Genomic DNA, 6,790 nt, shown 5'->3' with positions numbered 1-6,790 from the left:
GTAATTCTCTAGGAATTACTGACCTATGTTAGTCTTTTACATTGCATCTAATGAAAGGGAATCTATTTCGGTAAGGGATTCGTAATATCTATATTGAATTTTTTCTATTTAAAACTCACTATCTCGCCTCACAAGTTTATCTATGATCTTATTGCCCTTATTTTCATATATATATATATATATATATATATATATATATATATATATATATATATATATATATATATATATATATATATATATATATATATATATATATATATATATATATATATATATATATCTTGATATAAATCACACGGGAAAATGGAAACAACGGAGTACCTTAGCTTTCGTCTTTATTCAAGACATCTTCAGAGGCAACTAGATTACATGGACAGAGAGAGGCTTAAATATACAGGGTGACCTAAAAACATGAGGTCAGGTCATAATGATGACATCCACTAATCCCCACACCAACACAACCGTAGAGGAGCTTAAGAGAAGGGTGGTGACGTGACTAGACAGGTCAGGTCAGAAAAAAGGGACCCACAAAATAACTGTCATACATCAAGATCAAAGGTTTTCAAAGCATTTTTAACCTTGGGCCACTGACAAATAAATTTATGTAACATATTATCAGTTTTGAACTGACCATCACTAAGGTTTATTGATTTTAATTCCTTAATCAAACTAGCTTCAACCAGAAGTCTTTCTGTGACACAAGATGATTTGAATACTTCTAAGCTTTTTTCCCAAGCAATGGGGTGATTATTATTCCTAACATGAATGAACAGGGCACTGCTTTCAGATGCAGTTCTGATATTATACTTATGTTGTTTGATTCTGAGCTGCAGTGTTTTTCCTGTCTGACCTACATAATTACAATTACATTTGCTACATGGAATACAATAAACACTTCCATTTACATTCAAATTTGGGCTATTCCTTATTAACATATTGGTAATGGTTGAGTCATACTTGAAAACAACATTAATATTTAGAAGCTTGAGGGACCGAACTAAAGGGACAAATTCATCACGATAGGGCAGAGTCAAAATATTCTTAAGTGTAGGAACTTGTCTGGTTACAGAGGAATGAAAGGATTTTTTAGCCCTTTTAAAGCAACGATCAACAAACACAGAAGGGTACCCAAGTTTCTGTGCAATAGAACGAATGTGTTTAAATTCATCGTCAATAAATTCAGAGTCACAAATACGCAGACATCGTAGGAACATAGCAGAAAAAACTGACATTTTGGTAGACTCAAGGTGATTGGATAAAAAGTGAATGAAACTGTCTACCTGTGTGGGCTTTCTATATACCTTAAATTTATAGTTTTGGCCATTTCTCATGATAAGCATATCAAGAAATGGAAGGGATTCACTTATTTCTCTTTCAATTTTGAATGTGATACTAGGGACAATATTATTAAGCTTGTCTAAAAATTTCAATGGGTCACTGTTTCTAGGCCAAAGACAAAGAACATCATCTACATATCTATACCATGGAGGAATAAAGTCCACTATATTGGGTAGTAATCTAGACTAAAAAAACTCCATATAAATACAGGCTATAGGAGCAGAAAGACAATTACCCATGCTCATGCCAAATATTTGCTTGTAGAACTTCCCATTAGCTCTAAACACATTGTCAGTTACGCATAACTCTATCAATTTGAGGAAAGTATCATGTTCAATAGTTAAATCTAACAGTTGTAATTTATCTTTAAGAAATGAAAGTAAGTCTTTCACAGGTACTCTAGTGAACAGCGAATTTACATCAAAACTTATTAATTCGTAAGGTTCATTGTGTTTCTTGAGTCTATCAATTAAATCACTGTTATTGTGTATATGTGAATTAGATATTTGGCCTGTAAGAGGGAATAGCATCTTTACCAGCCACTTGGATAATTTGTAAGTAACAGAACCCACAGAACTCACGATAGGACGTAATGGATTGTTAAGCTTGTTTGTTTTGATCAATCCATACATATAAGATAAAGTGGGATTGATTTGAGAGAGCTGTTTGATGAGATCGGGGTTCTTTTTCAATAACATCTTCATTTTGGAATTAGATAACTTATTAATATTTTCCAGGGGATCTTTCGTATATATATATATATATATATATATATATATATATATATATATATATATATATATATATATATATATATATATATATAACTCCTACACACTAGCTACAACAACTATGGGTTTAGACCAGTAGGAACAGACTGCCTGGTTCGCCTTCAATATTAAATACATGTTGGTGGAGTGGTCTATAGTCAGGGGAGACGACAGGAGACAGACAGCTCTTCAGGGGACGATGGTTCCTACCGTAGCAGCCTGGCCTTGGTTCTCAGAGTACACGGTTAAATTCCAGAGGATGAATCTTTTTTGCAGTTTATTGAAGAGGCTGGCCACCCCCCACCCCCTTCCTCTCATCCATCTTCCACTCCCTCCCTCCATCCCTACCTTTTTTTTTGTAGGGAAAGAAGGAATGCAGGAAGATTAGAGGTGGGGGAAGGAAGTTATAGTTCGGAAATTAAAGAAATTCAGGAGGAGGTAAGAGAGGGCGGGCTGACCGCCTAGCTAAGCTAATAGTGTGTTAGGGTTGTGTCATGGGTTAGTTATTGTCTGCCGGTACAGGCACTAGACAGCCTACCCTGTCCCATATATGGGTGTTTTAAGGGCCTTATTTCATATTCCGCCGACCCTACTGGCGGATGCTGGTCTAGAGAGGTTGTCTATTGCCTGGCCGTGTAGATCGGGGTGGTAATGGACCTTTTGAGATTTCGTAGCTTTTTGGGAACCATGTATGGTTGTTGTCGTTATCTGGTGGGAGTCTTTGAAGGAGTTCTTGCTCTGATCGTTCTATCTTTTGCCAGATTCTGCTGGCCAGGGTGTGCAGCTGCTGGTTGATGGGTTTTATTCTCAGGTCTCTATGTATCTCGGCTGTGGTTCTGGTGAAGGGGTATCTTTCACCTGTGACGAATCTTAGGGCTTCATTTTGGACCACCTGTAATTTTAATATTTGAGTGGTGCTCATAGTATGAAGAGGTACTGCTGGGTAAGTTAATATCAGTATGATAAATGATGTCACCAGGCAGAGTCTTATATTCTCAGGAAGCGCGTTAAAGCAGTATAGTTTTCTCAGCTCTCCTCTTGCCTTTTCCTTCCTGGTGTGGACATGATGGGCGTAACCTTTCGTGGATATATGCAGGCCCAGGAGGGTGCCTCTTTTTTTTTGTATTCTATCTGGGCATTATTGGTTACTAATGGATGGGTTTTCCTTCTGCATAGGGGTATCACTGTGAATTTCGGGAGACTGGTTTGAATTTTCCAGTAAGTGTGGGTGGGGTGGGTCGTGGGTGTCGGGAGTAATGGATGGGGGTGTGGAGTGTCGGTTGGTGGGGGCGGGCGGTTTTGTGCTGGATCTCAGTCTAGTTTTACTGATGGCTGTGTGTGGTTCTCCAGAATTGCAGCATTTTCTTAATGTGGACGTGCAGTTTTGGTATGAGTGGCCTTGGTTGGCACACATTGAGCATGTTTGTGGGTTCCTGCATTTGTTAGTGTTGTGTCCGAATTGATAGCAGTTGTAACATTGACGCACCTTGATAAAGAGTTAAAACTCTTCTTGTGAGGAGATGATGTTGTTGCCTATTCTTATTCCGTGTGATTTCAGCGTTTATGGCATCAGTTTGAGTTTCTGTTGTAAGTTTTGCATGGGCAGGGGTCCCCCCTGCAGCTGGCTGATGTTATTTTGATGTGGTTTTGTGAGTTTAAGTCAGTGAGGAGGGTGGGGTTGTTAAAGACATGAGGGACAACTTTTTGGCAAATCAGAGTGCATTTTGCTTGATATTCAGAAGAGCTGAGGACCGTAAATCCGTTATTGGAGAGTTTTTCCTTTACCACTGCAGTGTGGAACTTGTCTGCCTCTTCATCAGATGGGAGGAAGATTTTGATGATGTCATTGATGAAGGATCTTATTTGAAATATTGGGTAAGGCTAAAGATCAATGAGACTGGTTGGCGTGTGCAGCTCCTCACCACACGGCACCTCCAGCACCAGACTGTAAATCATATAACTTATATTATACAAGAAAACCACCTTAGAGTTTCCATCCATCCTGTGTGCTAGACAACATTATACCACGAATTCCTACAATGTAACATGTTCACAAAGTGATCCTGGTCTGTCTGCACAATTTCGGTGATCATTATAAACACGGTTGCGTCATATTTGAAATCAGGAGACACAAGCTACACTGTTACTCGCTTTCTTCCTAAATCAAAGGAACTTGAGAGCCTTAATAGACAAGGCGGCGATGCTCAACCCTACTCCAGATAACTGTGAGGGCAATTTTTTTCAGAGTGAGAGTTGTGAACTCTTGTAATAATCTACCAGTGTGAGCTCTTTCAAGACGAGACTTGACCAACACTGAAGCAGGTTCAGGTATATTCAGGAGCCGGTGCATGCCCAGTACTTGCCAACAGTGCGTAACAGAGACGTGACAGATGGCCCAAGCGGCTAACGAGTCGATCATTTGGTGAAGAGGATAAAAGAAAAGGAAAAGTAACAGAGACGTGTGTTGTGGAATTCTCCCCTACAAACGCTGTTTGTCGCTGCCTAGCCGACCACACCAATTCCCCAGTGTATGCCTCGTGGTCTGGGTCAACCAGCGCCGCCATACATCACGGAGCGGGTCAACTACTAAACCACGCCAACCCCCGCTATTTAAGACCTGACCTCGTGGTGATCTCCCTCTTTCTACCTACACCAACCAGCCAGCAACACCTCCTCCGCCGCTGCCTGGCGGCCCTCCCTCCTCCTCCGCCTGCCTGGCGAGCATGGCGACCCACAAGCTGTCCTTCTCTGAGCACCCTCACCAACCAGCTCTCTCTACATCACGCTTGTAACCACGCTGCCTTCCCAGCACCAAGCTACATTGTACATCCAATACAACATGTATATAGAGAGCACATTGTGAGTTTCCTTTCTCCATCCCATCCTGAGTGCGAACCAAACATCTTGAACCCCACACGTGACCGATCACCCAAGCGCTAACGAGCCGATCAGTGGTGAAGAGGATAAAAGTAAAAGTACTGTAAGTAAAAGTATTATGAATGTGCAATACGAAATTATATTGTGAAATCTTAATTGCTTAAAGAATAAAAATAAATATTTGCATGACCGTGTGGCCTAATGGATAAGGCGTCGGACTTCGGATCCGAAGATTGCAGGTTCGAGTCCTGTCACGGTCGCGACAAGTTTTGCATGGTCATGTTATCTTCCTTAAAGAGTGAAAATGTCAATATTTGGTCGGTGAGCCAATTTCAGGTTGCAATTTTATGTTTAGAACGTAAACAAGCAAATTTTATCGTTTCATGAATTCTTAGAGCATACCGTAGGCCAATTGTAAATGTAAAATTACTATCATTGGTGAATTTTATGGATTATCAAGAAAACTTTTTAATTATTTTTTAACAAACATTTGCTGTTTACTCAGCGAAAAAAAATGAAAATTTAGTTTCCTATTTCTTATGGTGCCGTATTGGTAACAATTATTGACAAGGCAGCCTTGCGTAGAGGAGTCACTGAATTTAGACTGTCAAGTTGCTCTGTTGTGCAAAATATCTACCTCTACAAAATAAGTCACAGAAGATATATTTTTTCACAACTCATTGCAACGGCACCCAACAAAATATCTACCATGGTGTCGTTTCATATATAGTTCAGTGAAGCTATTGTTCTTCAATATCTTGACCTGAGCATATCCGGTAAGTTGCTCATGGGAGTACTGATTTAGCAGTATAAGGATAATATGAACCTTTGTGTGGTTTCTATATTGGTACAGTGTGGCTTCGTATACTGGTGTGATGGGGGAGTAATCCTTTGGCCAACGTAAATTTAATGCAAGTAACAGCTAGCAATATCATTCTTATTTTAAGCTCCATATAGACTACTGATGATCAAGCAGCACTAACTAAAATCACCTTCCACCACTTGTAATCCGATATTTTGAGCAAAGAGTTGGAGGATATTAAACAATCTCAGGGTAGTGTTTTGCAATGTATTGCAATATTGCACAGGAGAGCCAAATGGCCCGCAGAACTACTAAAAATGCTTATCGGTTCAGTTACAATTCGATAAAGACCTCATTATTTAAATGCAGCTTTGGTTTAGGGTCTTGTGAAAGCATACAGCATTTTAATAGTTTAGTGGCTAACATATATATGTGCAATATACAAGATTGGTTAACTTAACATTATATCAGTACTTGTATTCTTGTAAGATCCTCGGAGTAGAGGTAACAAACAATAATTGGAGCAGGTTCGTTGACTGCTTCAGATTGCGGGTTAGGGTTCACAATTCAATATTTTACATTACACTCTTATATTAAATAAAGGGAATATACTTTGAATAACAATGTCGGTGTGGCACTTTGCTTGACAAATAATCAATTAAATACAAAATAAACTAGTGTACAATAGAGCATAAGCTGGACAATTAACTTTTTTTTTTGGCCGCGCATGCGCAGTATGGTATAACGGTAAATATTTTCCCGTGACAGGACAATATCAAAGACTATATACTAAAGATAGAAAAGCGACAATCCCTACCTTTAAAAAAAGATGTGCAGTCTAAATCCAGCTCAATAGATGGCGCATCTATTGAGCTGGCGCAAGATATACAGAGCATCATTTTAACGGTTGCTAACGTGTCAAATTTTCATATGAAATATGCTTAAGATATGTTAATATAACCACTTTTATATTTTTTTCCATATAATACACATAAAATGT

General features: G+C 39.0%; 1 non-coding gene across 1 annotated transcript; it reads left to right on the top strand.

Moving 5' to 3' along the window:
* The first annotated feature begins 5,175 nt into the window (after positions 1–5,175).
* Trnar-ucg lies at positions 5,176–5,248 on the top strand. The gene has a single exon. It is a non-coding gene; the product is annotated as a tRNA-Arg (tRNA).
* Positions 5,249–6,790: the final 1,542 nt, after the last annotated feature.

The sequence above is a fragment of the Homarus americanus genome, unplaced genomic scaffold, assembly GCF_018991925.1.
Source record: "Homarus americanus isolate GMGI-L3 unplaced genomic scaffold, GMGI_Hamer_2.0 scaffold36117, whole genome shotgun sequence".
NCBI classification, from domain to species: Eukaryota; Metazoa; Arthropoda; class Malacostraca; order Decapoda; family Nephropidae; genus Homarus; species Homarus americanus.
Note: the sequence above shows the minus strand (reverse complement) of the source record. Positions and strands in the feature narration are given on the sequence as shown.